This window comes from Schistocerca piceifrons, chromosome 6 (genome assembly GCF_021461385.2).
Source record: "Schistocerca piceifrons isolate TAMUIC-IGC-003096 chromosome 6, iqSchPice1.1, whole genome shotgun sequence".
NCBI classification, from domain to species: Eukaryota; Metazoa; Arthropoda; class Insecta; order Orthoptera; family Acrididae; genus Schistocerca; species Schistocerca piceifrons.
The window spans coordinates 46,776,773-46,800,261 of NC_060143.1; positions in this window are offsets into that span (position 1 = coordinate 46,776,773).

The following is a 23,489-nucleotide window of genomic DNA, read 5'->3' on the forward strand; positions in this document are numbered from 1 at the left end:
CTCGTGATAAACCACCTAGCTCCGTTAACACTATTTCATTGACAGAGATTGTCAGGGTCACCTGGTAAAAGTAAGGAATAAATAAAAATATTGCCTGAAGTATTCTTTTTCTGATTGTAAGCTTGAGCCGTGATAATAAATCAACTGTCGTAAGTTGAAAACAAAGTTGCACTGTAGTAATAATTAATTTTCGTAATGGAAAGGAAAAGTGTTCCATACTGTAAAAGTTAGCAATCTGACTACAAGAATTTAGAAAGGTATAAACTGCCTGAATAACTAATTTGGTCATGAGACTTAGAATAGTTGTTTTTGCAAAATTTGTTTTAAAAAACTGTCTCTGAGTAACGTAAGTTGGCCCTGATTGAATAAATAACAAAATATTTTCTCCTAACCTCTAATCTGCGCAAATCTGGATAATGCGTTGCAGTACTACTCTGTCTTGCGCGCCGCTGCGCTTTAGCTGCAACTTACTGTATCTGCAGAGACACTCGAGAGGTGCAATGAGTTCTCTCTTGGTTGCAAATCGAACATACTTGGTTGGATCATCCATTAAAAAGAATTGTAAGAGAAAGGTTGGTAAGCAAATTAAATATGCACATGAATGACAACACTTTGTTTTTTTTTTTAACTGAGAAAAAGTGCTCAAGGTAGATTTTAAATTTATTTAACTTCTCAACATTCAAACAAGACACTTTCCTGTCTCTCAAATCTAACATCTTTCAGTACAATAACCAAGTTCGCTCGATTCCGCAACAATAGTCAAAAGTAATAACATTATTATTGTATTTATCTGATATTCCATTAGATTCCTTCCTTAACAAATCAGTTTCATAGTAATGTTGATTGAACAAAAGATAAAATTTATCTTGAATCATGATATTGCTATAGCTGTAAGTAGGCTGTTTAGGTTTTTTTATTGGTAACGCCACCTATGTAAGTAGGCTGTTTAGGTTTTTTTATTGGTAACGCCACCTCTGTATGAAAATCACTGGCTGTGCTGTGTGCAGTCTGTGGCTGCTTTGCATTGTTGTAATACTCGCCATTGTAGTGTTAGGCAGCTGGCTGTGAACAGCGCGTAGCGTTGCGCAGTTGGAGGTGAGCCGCCAGAAGTGGTGGATGTGGGGAGAGAGATGGCGGAGTTTTGAAATTTGTCATGAACTGCTATATTTATATATGATGATATCAAGGTAAATACATTGTTTGTTCTCTATTAATATCTTTCATTTGCTAACTATCCCTATCAGTAGTTAGTGCCTTCCATAGTTTGAATCTTTTATTTAGCTGGCAGTAGTGGCGCTCGCTGTATTGCAGTAGCTTGAGCAGCAAAGATTTTTGTGAGGTAAGTGATTTTTGAAAGGTATAGTTTAATGTTAGTCAGGGCCATTCTTTTGTAGGGAATTTTGAAAGTCAGATTGCGTTGCGCTAACAAAATATTGTGTGCCAGTTTAAGCACAGTCTTGTATAATTGTTCAAAGGGGACGTTTCATATAGCTTCATCACTAACGCTGGTTAACATTATCAGCCTAAATAAAACATAACTGAACTTCGACTCCACCCGCTACCAGAGCCAAACATGTCTGCTTCCTCCCTCTAGTAAAGCTTAACTGTGACTGCTCCACTGCGCCCTCGCGCAGCTCAAAGTTATCAGTTTAACTTCTGTGGTACAACTTACAACATAGCTGCTCGCTTACTATCGATTCAGATACCAAAAGTTCACATACCAAAATTGTACATGGCACCTATCAACGATCCAAATGATATAGCAGACGCCACTTGATATTACGACCAGACCAGACATGATAGATAGCATTTAGAGCTGGTGGATGTTAATGGGTACCATTTTCAGGCAATTTTCTGACTCCATCCACTGCGTTACGGAGCAAAAATGTGACAGATGTGAGAAACAGTACATGAGCCGGAATACCCGGAGCAATGATTAACAACTCTGCATCAACATCAACATGATTACTCTGCAGTTCACAATTAAGGTCGAGGCAGAGGGTTCATCGAACTACAGGGTGGGCAAATAAAAGTGGCATGGAGAGCAGAATTCGAGGTTACAAAGGAGCACAGCAGGGGAAAGGGAATACAGTACCAACCTGACCATGGCCGATGTTGAAATTGACCACCATTCATATCCTCTCATTTCTGGGGCCTGGTCAGCAAGTTGTTGAAAGCGGAACGAAGCTGGACTGCTGAAATTGCTGTAATCACATCCTAAATGTTCTGCCACAGTTCTTGAAGACTATGAGGGTCGTTGCGATACACCTTAGACTTGGGGCTCCCCATGCAAAGTAATCGAGCACTGACAGATCAAGTGGTGAGCCAGGGCCGTGACTAGACTGACCTCTGCCAACTGTCAGACGTGAAGACTGTAAACGTGCCCCAAGGTCCAGCTGGATGGGAGTTGTTCCATCATGTTGGAAGTAACTGTAGGTCTTTTCCTCCACCGTTAAAACACGTAATCGTATCTACTAGTCCGAGCCACTTTCATTTGCCCCAGCCAGTACCTTCAGACTGCTTCTCTACCGTTCCACTCTTGAACAGCTCGCGGGAAAAATGAACATTTAAATCTTTCCGTGAGAGCTCTGATTTCTCGTATTTTATTATGATGAAAATTTCTCCCCGTGTAGGTGGAGTCAACGAAATATTGTCGTATTCGGAGTAGAAATATTGTAATTGAAATTTCGTGAAAAGGTCTCGCTGCAACATAAACGCACCTTTGCTTTAATGATTGGTATCTCAAGCCGCGAATTACATCGGTGAAACTCACTCCCCTATATCGCGGTGAGCATCACTCCTATGAATTTTTTCAGTGTCCTCCGCTAGTCCTATCTGGTAAAGATCCCTTACCACGCAACAACACTCCACAAAGTGTACAGACAAGCGTAGTGCAGGCAGCAACTTTATGAGATCTGTTGCATCTTCTAAAGGTTCTACCAATAAGATGGTTTACCTTGCAACCGAAATTTAACGGATCCCTTTTAGTACTCATGTGGATGAACACAAATCTCTTTTTAATTAGGGTCAATTGACACATTTCTAACGTACAGATATATTGCCTAAATCATTTTGCAGCTGTTTTTGATCTTTTGATGACATTACTAGACGGTAAACGACAGCGACACCTGAAGTCATAAGAGGCTTACCCAGATTGCCTCCCAAATCGGTTACGTGTGTTAGGAACAGCGGTTCCTTTGTGAACGCGAGTTATCACTTTTCTTACTGGATGACTTTCCATCTCTGCGTAAAACGCATCCATACCCCCCCCCCCCCCCCCCACACACACACACACACATCTGCTGTCCTACCTGGTTGACGTGCTGTTAACTTCTTACAGCTTGGTTAAACTGCAGGCATGATGATTATGATTTGTGAAATACGAAAATTCTTGTACAACCCTTGCTTACTACCACGACAGCGACAGAAGTTCGAATACCACCTCATTTAAGAATGTTTTAAGTACGACACATATCGTGGCTTTTCATACTTAAATTTGGAGAAATCTGTTGTGGATAACTTTCAAAGTCTACGAATCTGTTGAGAAACGTTACAGATCCATAAATACGACGCTGCGCTTGAGAGTTAAAGTCTACCAAGCAACTCAGAAATTTCAATAGTCTTTAACTGCTCCGCTGCACAGAGCTGAAGTCCACGAGCGGAACTTCCGAAAACTTCTCTTTATTCCTCAACTCCTGCAGAAATTTTACAAGCCCCTAGACTTGTCACCCGGAAAATTGTAAACACTTTAATCGCGGCTAATGCGCTCCTCATCAGCACACGTCCGAGTTCGGGTCGACCGTTTAAAGCAATCTGAATGCAGACGAACATGGCCGCTACCCCTGCATATACTCCATCTGTCGTTGCAAGAAATACTCATACGGTACGTATTATTCTAAAATCCACACATACAAATACTCCACATAGGTCGCGCTTTATCGAAAACTCCAGCATAACATCTTTCAGTTGTTGCAGATGAAACTTTTAACGAATAAAAATCACACCACTATTGTCGCTGCAGTACGTACCATACATGTACAAGGGCTGGAACTTCACAATTTTTTCTCTGGTGACATTACAGTTTTGCTATTTCCTTCGTTTTTAAATTATTTGCATCTTATTGAGTGAGACAGGAAACATTGGCATTACTTACTGTTACTGTACATGATATTCTAGGAGGAATGGCCAATACGAGGATTTAGGGATGTGATAGGAACGATTATTCGAAGCAAAGGCGTCTAGTAAACATGGACTCTAAAATGCGTTGATTAAGAGGTATGAACACTTGCTCAGTAGTGAAGATGACAGTGTTCCTAGCTCGTAAGATATACATCTCGGGGTCCATGTTTACAAGACTTCTTTGCTCCCAAAGGCAGTTACTGTCATATCCCTGAATACTGACCATTCCTCCTTCGGCACCCTCTATTAACTGTAATGAGAATCATACGTCTAGCGACAGGTACTGTAGTTTACTGCATTTAGTGTTTCGAAAATTTTTTTGAAATAAGCTGTGTTTTAACTGAGTTAACATCTTGAGCTAAAACTAAAATGTTATGTACATGAAACGTCTTGCGGTTGCAAACTTGGACAACTATCAGCTGTTTAGTGGAATGATGACAGTGAAAATTTTGTGTCTGAGCGAAACTCCTATTTTCCGTTTACCGCGAGCGTTCGCCTTATTATGCTAACCTTGACGGACAGTACCAATCTCCCAGATGCTGTCAACCAAGTTCCACAACCTGCAGTTTTACATTCATTGCGTACATTTCCGTACAGGGAAGACATTTCAAGTGAAAGTCACAGGCCCAGTGTCGGTGGATAAATACGATATTGCAGTGTCTTTACTGTTCAGAAATACAATGCAATGTTCCTTCGAACATACACAAATTTTCTGTTGTCATTCCATTATACAGGTGTTGGTCGTTCATATTCACAACTAAGGATACACTTCATATATTTCATAATGGCTGTAGTTGCCGCAGTGTATGCTTCTTCCGACATGCATGCATGTGCGAAGTAACATTGCACACTACCTGTGATCAACCCAAGTACTGTGATTTCGTATCGTATTTTATTGATGTGACAGAAATTCTTAAGTATTTTTAAAGTGTGTTGACAAAGGGCTCTCCGTGGGCAACTTGTTCTTTAAGATCGTTTATTGTGTTTGGAGTTCACTACGTTTTTCGGTAGTTGGTACAGTGGTACGAAACCATTTCTTTTAATGTAAAGTACCTGAATAGAAATCCAAAGGGCTCGGGTAAACCCAACGATTTTTGTTTCTCACTTATCGCTGGATTCTCCTCTGCCAGTGGTTGCTGACGTGCAAAAGGAGTGTTGAGCCGTGTCTCCCTGCAGATGGACGCCTTATTCAGTTGGAAGGTCTAGGGAAGGCAACAACATACCACCTCACCAAGTCAAATAGGACAATGCGATGTACTAAACAGTCTTTGGAGTGATGACTGCTTTACTTTTCCTTTAGGTACATTCACTTTTACTTATATATAGCCAGAAATTCTTATCTTCCACTTCATTTCACTGATCCCTACCTTGCCTTTGGAGGAGATATGGGATCCAGTATTAGAATTAAAATTTAAAAGATCTTTCGATGATCCAAAATCAAGTAAGTCACAAGGGATCGATAACATTCCATCACAATATCTAAAGTCATTGGGGTAAATGGATTCATAGCATTTGACTTTTGGAAAAATATCATCCAGAAAATTACGAAGACTGAAAGTGCTGACAGGTGCGAGAATTATCGCACAATGAAATTTATAGCTCATGAACCTAAGATTTTACTACGGTAATACACTGAAGAATGAAAAGGAATATTGAGGATGTGTTAAATGATCAGTTTGGCGGTTGATAACGGAAACCGGACCGAAGAAAAATCACGAGACATTCATTGGGTTCGTCGACCTGGAAAAAGCGTTCGACTATATAAAATGGTGTATGACATACGAAATTCTGAGAAAAATTGGACTAAGCTTTAGGTAGCGACGGGTAATATACAGTATGTACAAGAATCAGGAGGGAATAATAAGAGTAAGCGATCAAGAAAAAACTGCTTGAGAGGATATCAATAATACGATTCGCTGATGACATTTTTATCCTGCGTGAAAGTGAAGAACAAATACAAGATCTGCTGCATGTGATGAAGAATCTAATGAGTACAGAAAGATGATGAAAGTAATGAGAAGTGGCGGAAATGAGAACAGCGAGAAACGTGACAAAGACTTATGCTCACAAAGCAGATGCTGCCCAGGCAGCAAAATAACCTATGACGAACGGAGCATGGAAGGCACCAAAAGCAGACTAGCACAGGCAAAATGGACGTTCCCGGCCAAGAGAAGTCTACTAGTATGAAGCATAGGCCGTAATTTGAGGAACAAATTTCTGAGAATGTGCGTCTGGAGCCTAGCGTTGCATGGTAGTGATACGTGGACTGTGGGAATACTGGAACAGAAGACAATCTAAGATTTTGAGATCTAGTGCTACAGGCGAACGTTGGAAGTTAGGTGAACTGATAAGGCAAGGAATGAGGAGGCTCTGTGGAGAATCAGAGAGGAGAGAAATACATAGAAAACATCGACAAGGAGAAGGGACAGGATGATAGGACATCTCTTAAGACGTCAGGGAATTACTTCCTTGGTACTAGAGAACCTGCAGGGGTCGTAAACTGTAGAGGAAGACATCCAACAAATAACTGAGGACGTTGGTTGCAAGTGATACTCTGAGGTAAAGAGATTGGCACAGGAGAGGAATTCGTGGTGGGCCGCATCAAACCAGCCGAAAGACTGACGACAAAATAATAGCTATTACAGTTCACATTAATGTGACAGTTCACATTAATGTGACATCCTATCGAAGGCCTCGATAACCACCTACTGAAGAGCCGACGCGCATGAAGAAATTCAGTGGTGTTCTGGAATGTACAAACGGCGATGTGGAACTCTGCTGATTCCAATGCTGTGGTCAGCAGCGCTAGGTTTGTCGGTTAAGACTCTACGGAACAAGCACCCCGAACGAGATGGTTCTACAGATTCTTGATTCGGTTTTAATGTGGGAATTTGGAGGCTCTTCGAGCCATCCATCTACACTTAGGGCTGTGTGGAACGTCGCTTTGTCCTACTTGTAGATAACAAAGTGCCGAAGAAAATATAAACTGCATGGGGAAGGGGATGCCGCCAGCCGGGGCAGATAAATGTTTGCTTTGATCCGTTGTGCGTTCCAGAATGAAGAAACCTCTCAGGGAAGGCCATGCAAACACTGCCCAGATTACAGCGCTGCACCCTCCAGCCTGAACCCTTACATCGACTGCTGCAGGGCCATCTGTGCAATGGAGCATAAAGCGTGACTCATATGAAAAGGCCATCTGTCGCCATTCACTTGACGTTCAGATACATGTTGGCGTGCTATTTCCAGAATTCCTCGTCAGCGTGGGTTGATCAACCAGACTCTTTCTGCAGAGCGCCATACGAAGCAAAATTTGCTGAACTGTCATTGAGAAGACAGTGTTTGTATTCCATCGGTTCATCTCGGAGGTCAATTGCTTAACTGGTGCACGTCTACTCGCCAGTACCCATCTCCACAGCCGTCTTTCACACTTGTCATTTATGGCTCTTGGTGCACCACAATTGCTTCGGCACCGGTTTTGGATTGTTCCATTATACCAAGCACGGTATGTTTTTACCACGGCGGCACGCGACCGGTTAACAAACTTAGGTGTTTCGGAAATGCTTCCACTCTTGTCCCGAAAGCCATGACACAAATCACTCTCTTTCCGCAAAACAAAAACGACAGCACTGTTTTCCGCGTCTCACCTACACGCTTTATATACCCTCCACACCTATTGCTGAGTTGTTATTGCACATTGACGTCCAACATAAGCAGTGGTCACTTTAATGTGACTTTACCGTGTTTACTTACAACCAGTTTAGACGTGCTTCCTAGCTTCGTTCCTCTCTTTCAAGTGATGCCATTGCCTGTACTCTCCCTTTACTAATATTTTGTTTACTTATGCTGCGGCCGTGAAAAAAAAAAGTGAGCTGCCGCCACGGGGGTAACCTGACACCATGCGCGGTCCAGCAATGGCTTCTCGCCGTGGAAAAAACACTCGCAATGTCTCTGGTATGTCAAGAATGTCAAGAATGGAAAAGAAAATAGAGAATGCGCTAGGTGTCGATCAGTTTGGCTTTAGGAATAGTAAAAGGACGAGAGAGGCAATTCTGACGTTACGGCTATTAATGGAAGCAAGGCTAAAGAAAAATCAGGACACTTTCATAGGATCTGTCGACCTGGAAAAAGCGTTCAACAATATAAAATGGTGCAAGCTGTTCGAGATTCTGAAAAAAAGTAGGATTAAGCTATAGGGAGAGACGGGTCATATACAATATGTACAACAACCAAGAGGGAATAATAAGAGTGGACGATCAAGAACGAAGTTCTCGTATTAAGAAGGGTGTAAGACAAGGCTGTAGCCTTTCACCCCTACTCTTCAATTTGTACATCGAGGAAGCAATGATGGAAATAAAAGAAAAGTTCAGTAGTGGAATTAAAATACAAGGTGAAAGGATATCAATGATACGATTCGCTGATGACATTGCTGTCCTGAGTGAAAGTGAAGAAGCATTAAATGATCTGCTGAACGGAATGAACAGTCTAATGAGCACACAGTATGGTTTGACAGTAAATCGGAGAAAGACGAAAGTAATGAGAAGTAGCAGAAATGAGAACAGCGAGAAACTTAACATCTGGATTGATGGTCACGAAGTCAATGAAGTTAAGGAAATTTGCTACCTAGGCAGTAAAATAATCAATGACGGACGGAGCAAGGAGGACATCAAAAGCAGACTCACTATGGCAAAAAAGGCATTTCTGGCCAAGAGAAGTCTACTAATATCAAATACCGGCCTTAATTTGAGGAAGAAATTTCTGAGGATATACGTCTGGAGTACAGTAGGGAAACTTGGACTGTGGGAAAACCGGGAAGAAGAGAATCGAAGCATTTGAGATGTGGTGCTATAGACGAATGTTGAAAATTAGGTGGACTGATAAGGTAAGGAATGAGGAGGTTCTACGCAGAATCGGAGAGGAAAGGAATATGTGGAAAACACGGATAAGGAGAAGGGACAGGATGATAGGACATCTGCTAGGACATGAGGGAATGACTTCCATGGTACTAGAGGGAGGTATAGAGGGCAAAAACTGTAGAGGAAGACAGAGATTGGAATACGTCAAGCAAATAATTGAGGACGTAGGTTGCAAGTGCTACTCTGAGATGAAGAGGTTAGCACAGGAAAGGAATTCGTAACGAGCCGCATCAAACCAGTCAGTAGACTGATGACCAAAAAAAAAAAAAAATGTCTCTTCATGCTTTCTGCTCCCATTATGACAGCCGGCTTACTTCATGGCCCCGCGTATTGCGATAAAAGCAGAGGCTGAAGTGTCGCCTTCTGACGAAACAGACGGCTCCACGTGCTACGTCCCCACGGGTTCAGCTCAACTGTATACAGACTAGGTGCACACCTGTAAATCCAGCGAGCTTCTAGGTGCGTCAAAGGACCGGAAGTTTGCGGTTTCCGCTCTATTACTCTCTGGAACTCAGGTTAAAATAAGGTTTCTCTTAAAATCGAAATTAACAAGCACACTTCGTATCCAAACAGTCACTGCATTTTAATTTATTACATTTGCTGTTAAGTCTCACGGTACTGTCCCTTTGTCCAAGTAGTAACAAGTGAGGAATATCTGTAGTCGAGTCCAACTGAAACATTGCCTATTAGTGAAGCTCCGTGCAAGGTAAGTCCAAACTGTTGCGGTTTACAGAATGAGATTTTCACTCTGCAGCGGAGTGTGCGCTGATATGAAACTTCCTGGTAGATTATAACTGTGTGCCCGACCGAGACTCGAACTCGTGACCTTTGCCTTTCGCGGGCCAGTGCTCTACCAACTGAGCTACCGAAGCACGACTCACGCCCGGTACTCGAAGCTTTACTTCTGCCAGTACCTCGTCTCCTACCTTCCAGACTTTACAGAAGCTCTCCTGCGAACCTTGCAGAACTAGCACTCCTGAAAGAAAGGAGTTTTAATCTGCCAGGAAGTTTCATATCAGCACACACTCCGCTGCAGAGTGAAAATCTCATTCTGGAAACATCCCCAAGGCTGTGGCTAAGCCATGTCTCCGCAATATCCTTTCTTTCAGGAGTGCCAGTTCTGCAAGGTTCGCAGGACAGCTTCTGTAAAGTTTGGAAGCTAGGAGACGAGGTACTGGCAGAAGTAAAGCTGTGAGTACCTCGAACGCTTTTTAAAAGAGGAAGCCAAGATCCCGGCTGCCGACATTGTCGGCATTCACTTTTCTATCGTCAGTAGCACGGTCTATGTATAGCTCATAAACGAAACTACATGCGACAAGGTGCTTCGTGAGATGAAACAAGAACTCCGCTTCTGCCACGCAGATGTCAATGTTGGCAACGTCGAGGTCGGCCATGCCGCAATGGGACTGCGGACTATCCGCATATTCGAACTTCCGTTTGAACTCCCGGCGGCAGAAGTTGTAGCGGCGCTCCGCCCCTACGGCACGGTACACGAACACGTGGCTGAAAAATGGACCCAGTTTAAGACGTATCCAGTACTCAATGGAGTACGCCAAGTGCGCATAGATCTCCAACGACACGTGCCATCCTATCTACAGATAGGAGGATGCCGGGCCATAGTTATTTATGACGGCCAGCCGAAGACGTGTTCCGGATGCGGCAAAGAAGGACACCTTCGTTCCGAGTGCCTCCAGCGTCGGATCACACAACTCCCACCGAAGGACGTTGCGCCACCAGCGGCGAAGACTGTTCTACCCGTGACTTACGCGGCGGCGCTCACGACGTTCTCCACACAACAGACACGGCCGACCGCTTCAGCGGTACAAGAATCATTTTCCACGGACAAAAACCTGGATGATCCGCCGACCTGGCCAGTGGTGGAAAATAGTACTACGACTCTGGAGCTACCGAACGCGACAGACATTGACGCCGGCAAGATGGCAGTTGATTCCCTTATTGTACCGACCGAAGCGTTTGTTCCGGCGGAGCGTGAGTCAGTGCCGTCTTCTGACAATGAAGGCCATGTACGGAAACAGCGATCACCGAAACGCCGAAAGCGCCGTCGTCGGACCGTGTCGGAACACAGCGGTTCGCATTCGGCCGGGGAAGAACAACTAACCACTCAAGAAGCCAGCCGCGAAGCTGAGGCTGTTTCCACTGACTCCAACCTTGCAGAACAGACAGAAAAACATGCAGCTTTCGAACATCAACCCATTGACAGAAACAGTGAGCAGCGGGAAGGTACCAGTGCAGGCAGCGAAGTCGCCCGGTCCCTTACTACCAAACATTCCGAGGCTATGGAACATGAACAGACATCCGCGCCCGCTTCGTGGGCCGAGGACGTCGAGACACAAGATCCCGACCCGCGGCCAGCTGAGGCGCCGCCGAATCATGCAGCATAAGCAGCACAAGGAGGACCGCGTTTGGCGGGGGGTGACATCACTTCCTATGTTCGCTTCTCTCCAACTTCAACATGGATAACCTCGCCCAAACAACGCGTTTCCAGGCTTACCGCCTGGCGACAATGAATATCAACATGATCAGTTCTCCTGTCAAGATCCAACTTTTGAAAGAAACCATACGAGCCATGGGAGTTGACTTTGCTGTCCTACAAGAAGTGAAAACGACTGCACTCCCGCACTTTTACGGTTACGCCACACATGTGACGCCCGGAAGCCCTGCAGACACCGGAGTGGCAATATTAGTGCGTGAAGGTATTGAGGTTACCGACGTCACGTTTCTTCCCTCCGCGCGAGGAATAGCATTTACGGCACTCAACACCCGATTCATTAATGTTTACGCGCCGTCGGGTACCACAAGACGTCACGACCGCGCCAGATTCTACTCCACAGATGTCGCTCCCCTTTTCCTTGGACGATACGACCACAGAGTCTTCGCCGGCGATTTTAATTGCGTACTTCACCTCAAGGACCAAATCCCACATTACATGCCTTGTCCGGAACTGGGTGCGATGATCCAAGAACTTCACTTGTGCGACACGTGGGAAAAAGTCCACGGTAACCGCTCTGGCCACACTCATCTTACCAGTCATTCGGCCAGCCGACTTGACCGCATATATGTGTCACAAGATCTCACACACGGTGTGGTGGACGCCGAATTATGGCCTCAAGCCTATTCCGATCACAGTGCCTCTATCTGCACTATACACCTACGCCCCCAACAAGTCTGGCGCAGCAATGGCTTTTGGAAGCTCAACATAACTCGTCTCCAGGACCTGGATTGCCGTCGGCAAGTTGCAGCAACGTGGACTGACTGTGAACGCCGCCACCCACGATACACCTCGACCCTGGAGTGGTGGCTCCTCTGTGCCAAACCAGCAATCCGTAGGACACTTATGCGATATGGCAAGGACGTGACTGCGTGGCAACGACAGACCCTCGATTTTTACTACGCGGCACTCAGGGACCTCGACGCCTTACCCCCTTCCCCGGAGAGACAACATGACCAAAGCAGAATCAAGGCTCACATACTATCATTGACGAAGCGTCGACTAGAAGGTGCAGTAGTCCGCTCGCGACGGCACGACCGAACGGTTGCAGAGGAACCCACTATGCACCACGTTGTGGCGGATAAGCGCCGACAACGTCAACATTTAATCACACAACTCAGGACACACGACGGTCGCTTATGTACGATCCAAGCAACCATAGTAAAGGCGGTGGAGGATCATTTTCGTCATCTTTAGAAGGAGAGAACCGTCATTGATGAGGCCACTACTGAAGTGTTACAGCAGATAACACGTACTATCGACGAGGCTACCGTGAATGCACTAACAGAGGAAATCTCACTCGAAGAAGTCGAAGACGCCGTGGACAAAGGTGCGGCCAATAAATCTCCTGGACCTGATGGATTGCCCATCGAATTCTACCGGACTTTCCGTGACATCATGATGCCTCGCTGGGTTATAATGTTCCGCGAACTTATGTCTCCAGACTGTGTTGTGCCGCCAGCGTTTGTAGAAGGTCTCCTCATACCAGTACACAAGCCAGGTGGAGGGCTATCGATTAACGACTATCGGCCGCTTACAATGTTGAACGCCGATTACAAGATTTTCACCAGGATTATGGCGAGCCGTATTAAGACGACTTTGCCGATGATCCTCGCTCCAGAACAGACGTTGCAGGGGGGAGAAGCCAACATACACATGGCCACCGGTGACTGCAGGGACTTAATAGCCATCGCTTCTGCGTGCCGTCTGAGAGCGGCGATCGTCTCCGTCGATTTCCACCGCGCCTTTGATAGAGTGCACCACAACTTCCTCCTACGAGTGATGGACTGTATGGGATTCCCCCCCCCCCCCCGGGCCTCATCGACACCCTACGGCGTCTTTGGACCGCAGCCAGCTCACACGTTCAGGTCAATGGAAGGACGGTAGGACCAGTACCCATTAAGAGGTCTCTACGACAGGGTTGTCCCCTTTCTACCTACCTTTATGCAATCGCACTCGAGCCACTCCTTGGGGGCCTTAACCATCGCCTATCTGCGGGACGTCACCTTTCGCTATAGGACATACGCTGACGACCTGCTACTGCTGGTTCGTTCCAATGACGAAGTTCAAAGCGTACTAACCTGGATTGAGCGATACGGACAGGCCGCAGGCAGTCTTCTGAACATCAACAAGTCGGCGGCGTTGGACATTGGGCGTGGTCTCGGACCGGAAGCCCTCGCTCCCCTCCCACCAGTTTCTGATCTGCGATATTTGGGAATCACGTTCAAGAAAGATGTACGTAAAACAGCTGCAGCAAACTACCGACGGTTATTACAGATCATACGCGCAATGGTGCGACAGAACCTACTCCGGGACTTGAATCAGCTACAACGTGTTGAATACCTGAACCTCTACGTAGCATCCAAACTCAACCACGTGGCACAGGTCCTCCCACTACCGCTGCAGATAGGTCGCCGGCTTCAGGCGGCCTTTAGTTACTACGTTTCCGCAGGTCATATCTTTAAAGTAGGATATGACACTCTTACCCTCCCAGTGCACGAAGGAGGGCTGGGATTGGTCAACGTCAGGGCGAGAGCAGCTGCCCTTTACATGAGCAACATGAGGAAACGATGGAAAAGTCACTATACCTCACTCACGGGTCGTTTACTACAGGTTCTGATGCCAGCCTCTAACGTCCCGCCGGTGTCGGTTGCGCACGTCGCACCACAGCTCTCCCATGTGTCGACCTTCATTCTTGATTACAGCTATGTCACCTTGAACCTCTCCGCCACACGTCCACCAAAGGCGAAAGATTTTTATACCAACCTTCTGCGGGCTGTTCACCATAACGTGGTGGAAAACAAGTACCCTACGGTTCACTGGCCAAGAGGGTGGAAAACGATACACCACCACTTTCTGTCATCCACGGTGCGTTCGAAGTGGTATCAGATCGCCAACAAAAAATATGCCACACGCCAGCGACTTCACACTATTGGACTGCCAGACTCCCCTTATTGCCCAGATTGTCACCTTTTGGATACCGATGAACATCGTTTTACTTGCGCATCATCGTCCGGAGTTTGGCGACTAACACAGAAGATATTGGCTTGTTACCTCCGGGTCACACCAGATATGATTGACCCGCAGACCCTACTCTGTCCCGATGAAACTTACTTTCCGGCTGCAAAATATCATGCGCTTACATGGTTCAAAGGACTTACCGTCGCCTACATCTTTAGCGACGGAGAGAAAGAGCAGCTTGATTACTGGTGGTTCCTACAAAATGCTCACAACGCCCTCGAACGCACACCGAAATACCGTACGCTCTTCGCAAATTATTTACGCAGCGTTTTCGTTAACCCCCCACTCAGCTGGGGAGTGCCAGGCTGTGGTTAATGTGCTGTGCCGCATCACACTAACGGCTCAACGTTCTGCCTTGTCAGCCATGACCAAAGGAAGAGACAAGCTGCTGCAAGGATACTGTTTTCCTTGAGGCACTAGCGAAGCAGAATGCCTCCGTTGCAGATGCCCTTCAAAGGCACTATTGGAGATTTCAGATAACGATGCCAAGGCTCCAAGTGGAACGTTACATTATCGAAGAACCTTTTAGTTAGAATTACAACAGTGGTTTATATTTTTATTTTTTTGATTACTCTTTTATACCACCTTTGTTGTTGTAACACTTACTTGTCACGCTTAGTTCTAGAATTCTCATTTGTACACGCTCCCTAAATGTAATCATATAAAAAAAAAAAGTGGCAACGAAAAAAAAAAAAAAGAAAAAGTTGGTAGAGCACTTGCTCACGAAAGGCAAAGGTCCCGAATTCGAGTCTCGGTGGAGCACACAGTTTTAATCTGCCAGGAAGTTTCATATCAGCACACACTCCGCTGCAGAGTGAAAATCTCATTCTAGAAACATCCCCAAGGCTGGGCTAAGCCATGTCTCCGCAATATCCTTTCTCTCAGGAGTGCTAGTTCTTCAAGGTTCGCAGGAGATCTTCTGTAAAGTTTGGAAGGTAGGAGACGAGGTACTGGCAGAAGTAAAGCTGTGAGTAGTGGGCGTGAGTCGTGCTTCGGTAGCTCAGTTGGTAGAGCACTTGCTCGCGAAAGGCAAAGGTTCCGAGTTCGAGTCTCGGTCGAGCACACAGTTTTAATCCGCCAGGAAGTGTCATATCAGCGCACACTCCGCTGCAGAGTGAAAATCTCATTCTGGAAACATCCCCCAGGCTGTGGCTAAGCCATGTCTCCGCCATATCCTTTCTTTCAGGAGTGCTAGTTCTGCAAGGTTCGCTGGAGAGCTTCTGTAAAGTTTGGAAGGTAGGAGTCGAGGTACTGGCAGAAGTAAAGCTGTGAGTACCGGGCGTGAGTCGTGCTTCGGTAGCTCAGTTGGTAGAGCACTTGCACGCGAAAGGCAAAGGTCATAAGGTCGAGTCTCCGTCGGGCACACAGTTTTAATCTGCCAGGAAGTTTCATGTTGCGGTTTAATTAGAAGTACGTACCGCCGGACAGTAAGAATAGGGACGCAGTAAAAAGCATTTGAATAGATGCGACCACACCAGTAGACGGTCGATTTTACACCTTCTTCTGTAACTCTGTATGTTCATATCCTTTTAACAATGGTTGCAGGTCTCAGATGTTCGATGCAGGATGTCAAATTAAACGCCTTTCTCCAGTCAATTTTCAACCTTATTTTATTGGGCACCCAGTTCCTGCGTTTTACTACGCCATCTCTGGCCCCTGACCGACGTGTGGGAATAATCTGCCTTGCTTGTAATCAAAACAGGGGCCAGCAATACTGGTTCAAATGGCTCTGATCACTAAGGGACTTAACATCTGAGGTCATCAGTCCCCTAGAACTTAGAACTACTTAAACCTAACTAACCTAAGGACAACACACACATCCATGCCCGAGGCAGGATTCGAAACTGCGACCGTAGCGGTCGCGATGTTCCAGAATGAAGCACCTAGAACCACTCGGTCACAGCGGCCGGCAGCAATACTGGTATCAGTAGATATTTTTTGCAGCGGTCATTGCATAAAAGTAAAGAAAACTAAAGAGAGGAGGGCAAAGGACAAGAATATTTTATAGATAAGAAAGGACCTCCTGCTGCAAATAGGAAAATTGGTCATAGCTGGAAAACTGATTCTACAAGAAAATACATTGCCATTGCTGTGTAAAAGATTTTGATGATTGGATATATAGTAAACAATGATGACATGACGACTGAACAGGTGTGGAGGTGTAGAAGATAATCCCTCTGACCACTGATCAGTGCTTTCCCGTCGGACTGAATCAGCACGCTTATCATCCGTTACGGTTGTTGTTGTGGTCTTCAGTCCAAAGACTGGTTTGATGCAGCTCTCCACGCTACTCTGTCTTGTCTAAGCCTCTTCATCTACTACTGCAAGCCTCATCCTTCTGAATCTGCTTACTGTATTGATCTCTTGGCCTCCCTCTATGGCCTTTACCCACTACGAAATCCACTATTAAATTAATCAAAATATCCACGGGTGTGCTGCCGGTCTATAGTGTCAAACGGGCACAATATTTCGGCGATCATACGTGTCGCCATCATCAGGTGAACTGACGGACTGAGCTCCTGTGAACGTGCCGGTACGGAGATCCGTACGCTATGGCTGCTCAGAGGGAACTGGGTTCGGTCGCGGCGGCGGCCGATTTAAATACCCTCTGCCCGCGGCGCGCTCCGTCCGCCGTCCGCGCCACGCGCCACGGTCGCGCGGTGGAACAGATTGCGACGGCGTCTGAGATGACGTCGGAGTGATGGCTCTGTCCACCGTGGTCGTCACAACTACACGTTTGCTCGATTTACTCTTGATTAACCCGATCGCTGGTTCCCAAGCCTTGCTAAGATTATAGCCACAGTCACGGTTTATGATGTCGTCATTGGTGCGAATTTCGATGGCCTCTCGAACAACGCTGTCCCAGTATCTCGACGTCTGTACCAGAATCCTCGTGCGGTCATACTCCATGGCGTGATTTTCCGACAAACAATGTTCAGCGACCGCCGACTTGCTCGGATACATCAGTCGAGTGTGCCTCTGGTGTTCACGGCATCGATCCTCGACGGTACGCATCGTCTGACCAATATACGACTTGCCACATTGACACGGAATCTGGTACACTCTCGGATACATTAGTCGAGTGTGCCTCTGGTGTTCACGGCATCGATCCTCGACGGTACGCATCGTCTGACCAATATACGACTTGCCACATTGACACGGAATCTGGTACACGCCGGCCTTCCTCAAACCGAGGTCATCTTAGGCGCTCCCCACCAGTGCACGAGTTTTATTTGGAGGACAAAACACAGTTCTGACCCGTAGATATTTTGATTATCAAATACGCCGGGAGAAACTCAAGAATCACACTATTAAATTGGTGATCCCTTGCTGCCTCAGAATGTGTCCTACCAACGGATCCATTCTTCTAGTCAGGATCTACCCCACTAATCTTGAGCATTCTTCTATAGCATCACGTTTCTAAATATTCTATTCTATTCAGATCTACGCTCGATGTCAAAAAATTTCTCTTCTTCAGAAACGCTTTTCTTGCCATTGCCAATCTACATTTTATATCCTCCCAACTTCGACCGCTATAAGTTCTTTTGCTCCCCAAATAGAAAAAAATCATCTACTACTTTAAGTGTCTCGTTTTCTAATCTAATTTCATCAGCACCATCTGATTTAATTCGACAACATTACATTACCTTCAATTTGCTTTTTTTGATGTTCGTCTTATATCCTCGTTTTAAGACACGTTCAATTCCGTTGATCTGTTCTTCCAAGGATTTCTCCTAGCCCTCGTTTTGTTACCTATTTGATCCTCTCCTGCCTTCACTATTTCATCTCTCAAAGATATCCCTTCCTCTTCTACTGTATCCCTTTCGCAAGAAATTGGAGTGAAAGTCCACATCTGCCAGTGGAAATGTTTTACAGTTTAAAACTTGCTTCGGAAATCTCTGTCTCACCATTATATGATCAATCTGAAACCTTTCGGTGTCTCCAGGTCTCTTCCACGTATACAAACTTCTTTCATGATTCTTAAATGAAGTGTTAGCTCTGTACAAAGTCCTACCAGTCGGTTTTCTCTTTCTTTCCATTCCCCCAGTCCATAGTCACCTACTTCTTCTCTTCCTTATCCGACTATAAATTTTCGTCTCCCTTAACTAACTTAATAATTTCTTTTATCTGATCACACATTTCCTCAATCTCCTCATCTGCGGAACTAGTTGGGATATAAACTTGAACTGCTGTGGTGGGTGTGGGCTACGTATCTATTATGGCTGGAATAATGCGTTCGCTGTGCTGTTCACAGTAGTAGCTTATGCATGCTCCTATATTTTTATTCATTATTATATCCACGCCTGCGTTTCCCCTATTTCATTTTGTATTTATAACCCTGTTTTCAGCTGACCAGAATTCTTGTTCCTCCTGCCACCGAACTTCACCAGTTCCTACTATATTTAAGGTTAACCTAACCATTTCCCTTTCTAAATTTTCTAATCTACCTGCCAGATTAAGGGGGCTGACATTCCATGCTCCGGTTACGGATGAGAGCCTGCAATTAATATTTCTGTACTCCTTGTCTCTTGTTATGTCGGTCTTACAAGAAACCTGCCTTTATTTTTCCGATTATTAATAGGTATGTAAACGGAATGGTGTTTAATTAGATTACGGTAAAAGATTAAGTAGATATTCTAATTTTTCCTGAAGTACATGCTCTTACTTGAACCATCCTGATACCTTATACTACATGAAGATTAGAAAAGGTTGGTGTGAACTTTAATCTAGGAACTCAAACTTAAACTATGTATTGAAACCACCTGCAATGCACCAAAGGATCTGCCAGGAGTAGCTGCCAGTCTTGGTCGCTTGTTCATTACCCGTAATGACTTGAGAGATTAACAACGCTGCAAACAAAGGCGTTTTGCGTTTTCCATTTCCACATTTATCTGTCATAGGTTTCCAGTTTAACGCTGTGTCCGTTGCGAGAGCGAGAAAATTCTCTTGATCTTTCTTTCGTTGCGTAACGTGTAGTAGCTCCTTAAGCGTTTGCAAATGTGTGGAACTACTTTGACTGTCTCTTTATATTTGTCGAGTGTTCGGTGGAAGATAACTGAAAATATCGATCATAAATAATAAATAGAATCCAAGCACATACACATTTAAAAATTATAATTTAGAATATACGAAACGCAGTTTTAGAGAATAGTGTTCCTATACAGAAGAGAGTGTCTTAAGCAACCACACGTTTACAATGAGTGTAAGATATAGAACTGCTATACACGGCTATATTCGAACACACTCCGTGTCGTGGTAGGTCAGGCAATCTAGGAGAAACACCATCTTGAGAAATGACGCCGCGGCGACATCAAAGATGTGAAAATATAGCAGGCCTCCAACTTCTGAATTTTTGTGACTGAGGTTCAGAATAACCGCTGTGCGAACAAGAGGCGATCACATTGTGTAGACAATGGCAGCTCATTTCATCGTGGAAGATGCTGAGCCTGTGTGACGATGACGAAAGATGTCTGACATCGATCTTTGTCCTCAGTGTTTCCGCACACGGGAATATAACATGGATGTACAACCCTAAACTTGTCAGCGAATAACTGGCCATTCACTGCCGATAGTGACTTGGGGCCGCTTTGTTCATGAGTGTCGCTGGGCGTGGCTCTTGTGAACCTAGAGATCCATATTTCGCCGACAATCATAGATCTTCGACCAACGTGGAGGGCAGTATCGGGAAACTATAAACTGCAGACTAGGTAAGCGTAGTGGCACCCGTAGTCTAATTAGTAATCAGAAACTCCTCGTCTTGTGTTCGAACACCGCTACCGCTTAAGTTCTAAATAATAATCAGCATTGACGGCCGAAACCTTACGGCATCCTGTCAATGGCGTTGTCAAAGATTGCGGAGGAGCGGACAGAGGTTCAGGGTACATCCTTTCCCTAGTCCCTAGAGTGGGAACGGGGGGGGGGGGGGGGGGGGGCGCTGTCCTAAGGTCAGAAGAATCAGCAATTATCAACGGTATGAGAATGCAGAAGTCAATGGTAAAACCCTTCATTACTAACACATAATGTGTATCCACAGGACATGTGGCCTGTAATTAAAAATTATCATAAAGTTCTTTTATTTCACATCTATGGTCACAAACTTTTAAGTCCTCAGTTTCTGACAGCAAAGACCATCTTCCAATCTATATTATAAAACGTCGCAAGCCGAAGGTGAAAAATAGAGAATGTAGATAGTGTTGGAAGTTCTATGCGGCTATTCGCGAATGATGCTGTAGTATACAGAGAAGTTGTAGCATTAATAAATTGCAGCGAAATATAGGATGATCTGCAGCGGATAGGCACTCGGTGCAGAGAGTGGCAACTGACCCTTAACATAGACAAATGTAATGTATTGCGAATACATTGAAAGAGGGACCCTTTATTTTATGATTATATGATAGCGGAACAAACACTGGTAGCAGTTACTTCTGTAAAATATCTAGGAGTATGCGTGCGGAACGATATGAAGTGGAATGATCATATAAAATTAATTATTGGTAAGGCGGGTGCCAGGTTGAGATTCATTGGGAGAGTCCTTAGAAAATGTAGTCCTTCAACAAAGGAGGTGGCTTCCAAACATTCGCTCGACCAATACTTGAGTATTGCTCATCAGTGTGGGGTCGGGTTGACAGAGGAGATAGAGAAGAGCCAAAGAAGAGCGGCGCGTTTCGTCACAGGGTCATTTGGTAAGCGTGATAGCGTTACGGAGTCGTTTAGCAAACTCAAGTGGCAGACTCTGCAAGAGAGGCGCTCTGCATCGCGGTGTAGCTTGCTGTCCAAGTTTCGAGAGGATGCGATTCTGGATAAGGTATTGAATATATTGCTTCCCCCTACTTATACCTCCCGAGGAGATCATGAATGTAAAATTAGAGAGATTCGAGCGAACACGGAAGCTTTCCCGCAGTCGTTCCTACCGCGAACCATATGTGACTGGAACAGGAAAGGGAGGTAATGACAGTGGCACGTAAAGTGCCCTCCGCCACACGCCGTTGGGTGGCTTGCGGTGTATAAATGGACATGTAGATGTATATGGGGATAATGAACGGGTAATGCAGTACGTAAAGGTACATGAAAATTTAAAACTCTTGTGAACCTGGAAGCGGTTGTAGTGAAGTAGTAGGAAAGGATTATGCGAGAATAAAGGCTTCATGGTAGATAGAAGAAAGGGTAACTGAGTTCTGTAACAGGTTTCAGCTAGCAATGGCGAGTACTCTTTTCAAGATTCAGAAGACGAAGAGATGTACTTGTAAAGCGCGGGGAGATATGGGAAGATTGCATTAAGGTTTCACCACGGTCAGACAGAGATTCTGAAATCAGGTACTAGATTGTAAGACGTACCCAGTAGCAGATATAGACTCACGTCACAATGTAGTAGTGACGAAGAGTAAGCTGAAGTTTAAGAGATTACTCAGGAAGAATCGATTCGCTAGGAAATGGGTACAGAAGTACTAAGGAATGACGAGATACGCCTGAAGTTCTCTAAGGCAATAGATAAAGCAATAAGGAAGAGCTCAATGGGCAGTACAGTTAAAAGCAATGTACAACTCTAAATAGGACGACCACAGAATTCGGAAACAAAAATACAGGTACAAAGAAGGTAACTGCGACGAAACCATGGGTATCAGAAGAAATATTTCAGGTGATCGCTGAAAGAAGGACGTACATGCGATAAAATCGAAAAAGGAATTATTGTTGAATGGACTGATTTAGCATATTGGAAAATCAAATCAACACTCAGTGAAATGAAAGGCAGGGGTACTAACATGAAAAATGCAACAGGATTTCCGCTATGAAATGCAGACAAGAGAGGGGATAGACGGAAAGAGTACATTGAAAACCTATATGAGGGGGAAGATTTGTCTGAAGTGATACAAGAAGGCCCTTTACAAGAGACAGGGGATCCAATATTATAATCGGAATTTAAAAGACATTTGCGAGAATTAAGATCAAATGAGGCAGAAGGGAGAGATAACATTACATCAGAATTTCTTAAATCATTGGGGGGGAAGTGACAACAAGACAACTATTCACTTTGGTGTCTAGGAGGTATGATGAGTATGGCGATACAACGTCTTACTTTCCGAGAATTCCAAAGACGGTAAGATCTGACAAGTGCTAGATTTACTGTACCATCAGCATAACCGTTCATGTATCCAAGTTGCAGACAAGATTAATATATAGATACTTTTAAAAGAAAACAGAGGCTGTGTTAAATGACGGTCAGTTTGGCTTTTGTAAAGTTAAAGGCACCAGAGAGGCGATTCTGACGTTGCGATTGATAGTGAAAGCAAGACTAAAGAAAAATCTATCTTGAAAAAACTTTCGACAGTGTCAAATGGTGCGAGATGTCCGAAATTCTGAGAAAAATAGCTGTAAGAATTAATCCATAGGGGGAGATAGGAAATACAGAATATGTAAAAGAGCCAAGACGGAATAATAAGAGGGACGACCAAGAACGAAGTGCTGGGATTAAGAAAACCGCGCATCGATGAAGCAATGATTGACATAAAAGAAAGGTTCAGGAGCTGAATAATAATTCAACGATATCAGCCATACGATTCGCTGATGACATTGCTATCCTGAGTGAAATTCAAAAGAATTACAAGATCAAATGAGTACAGAATATGGATTGAGTGTAAATGGAAGGAAGACAAAAGTGCGAAATCGATGACAATGAGCAGAAACAAGAAGAGCGGTGAACTTGACATCAGGATTGATGGTCACGAAGTAGATGAAGTTAACGAATTCTATTACCTAGGCAGCAAAATAACCAACGACGGACGGAGAAAGGAGGTCATCAAAAGCAGACTAGCTCTGGGAAAAAGGCATTCCTATCCAAGAGAAGTCTGTTAGTATCAAACACAGAACTT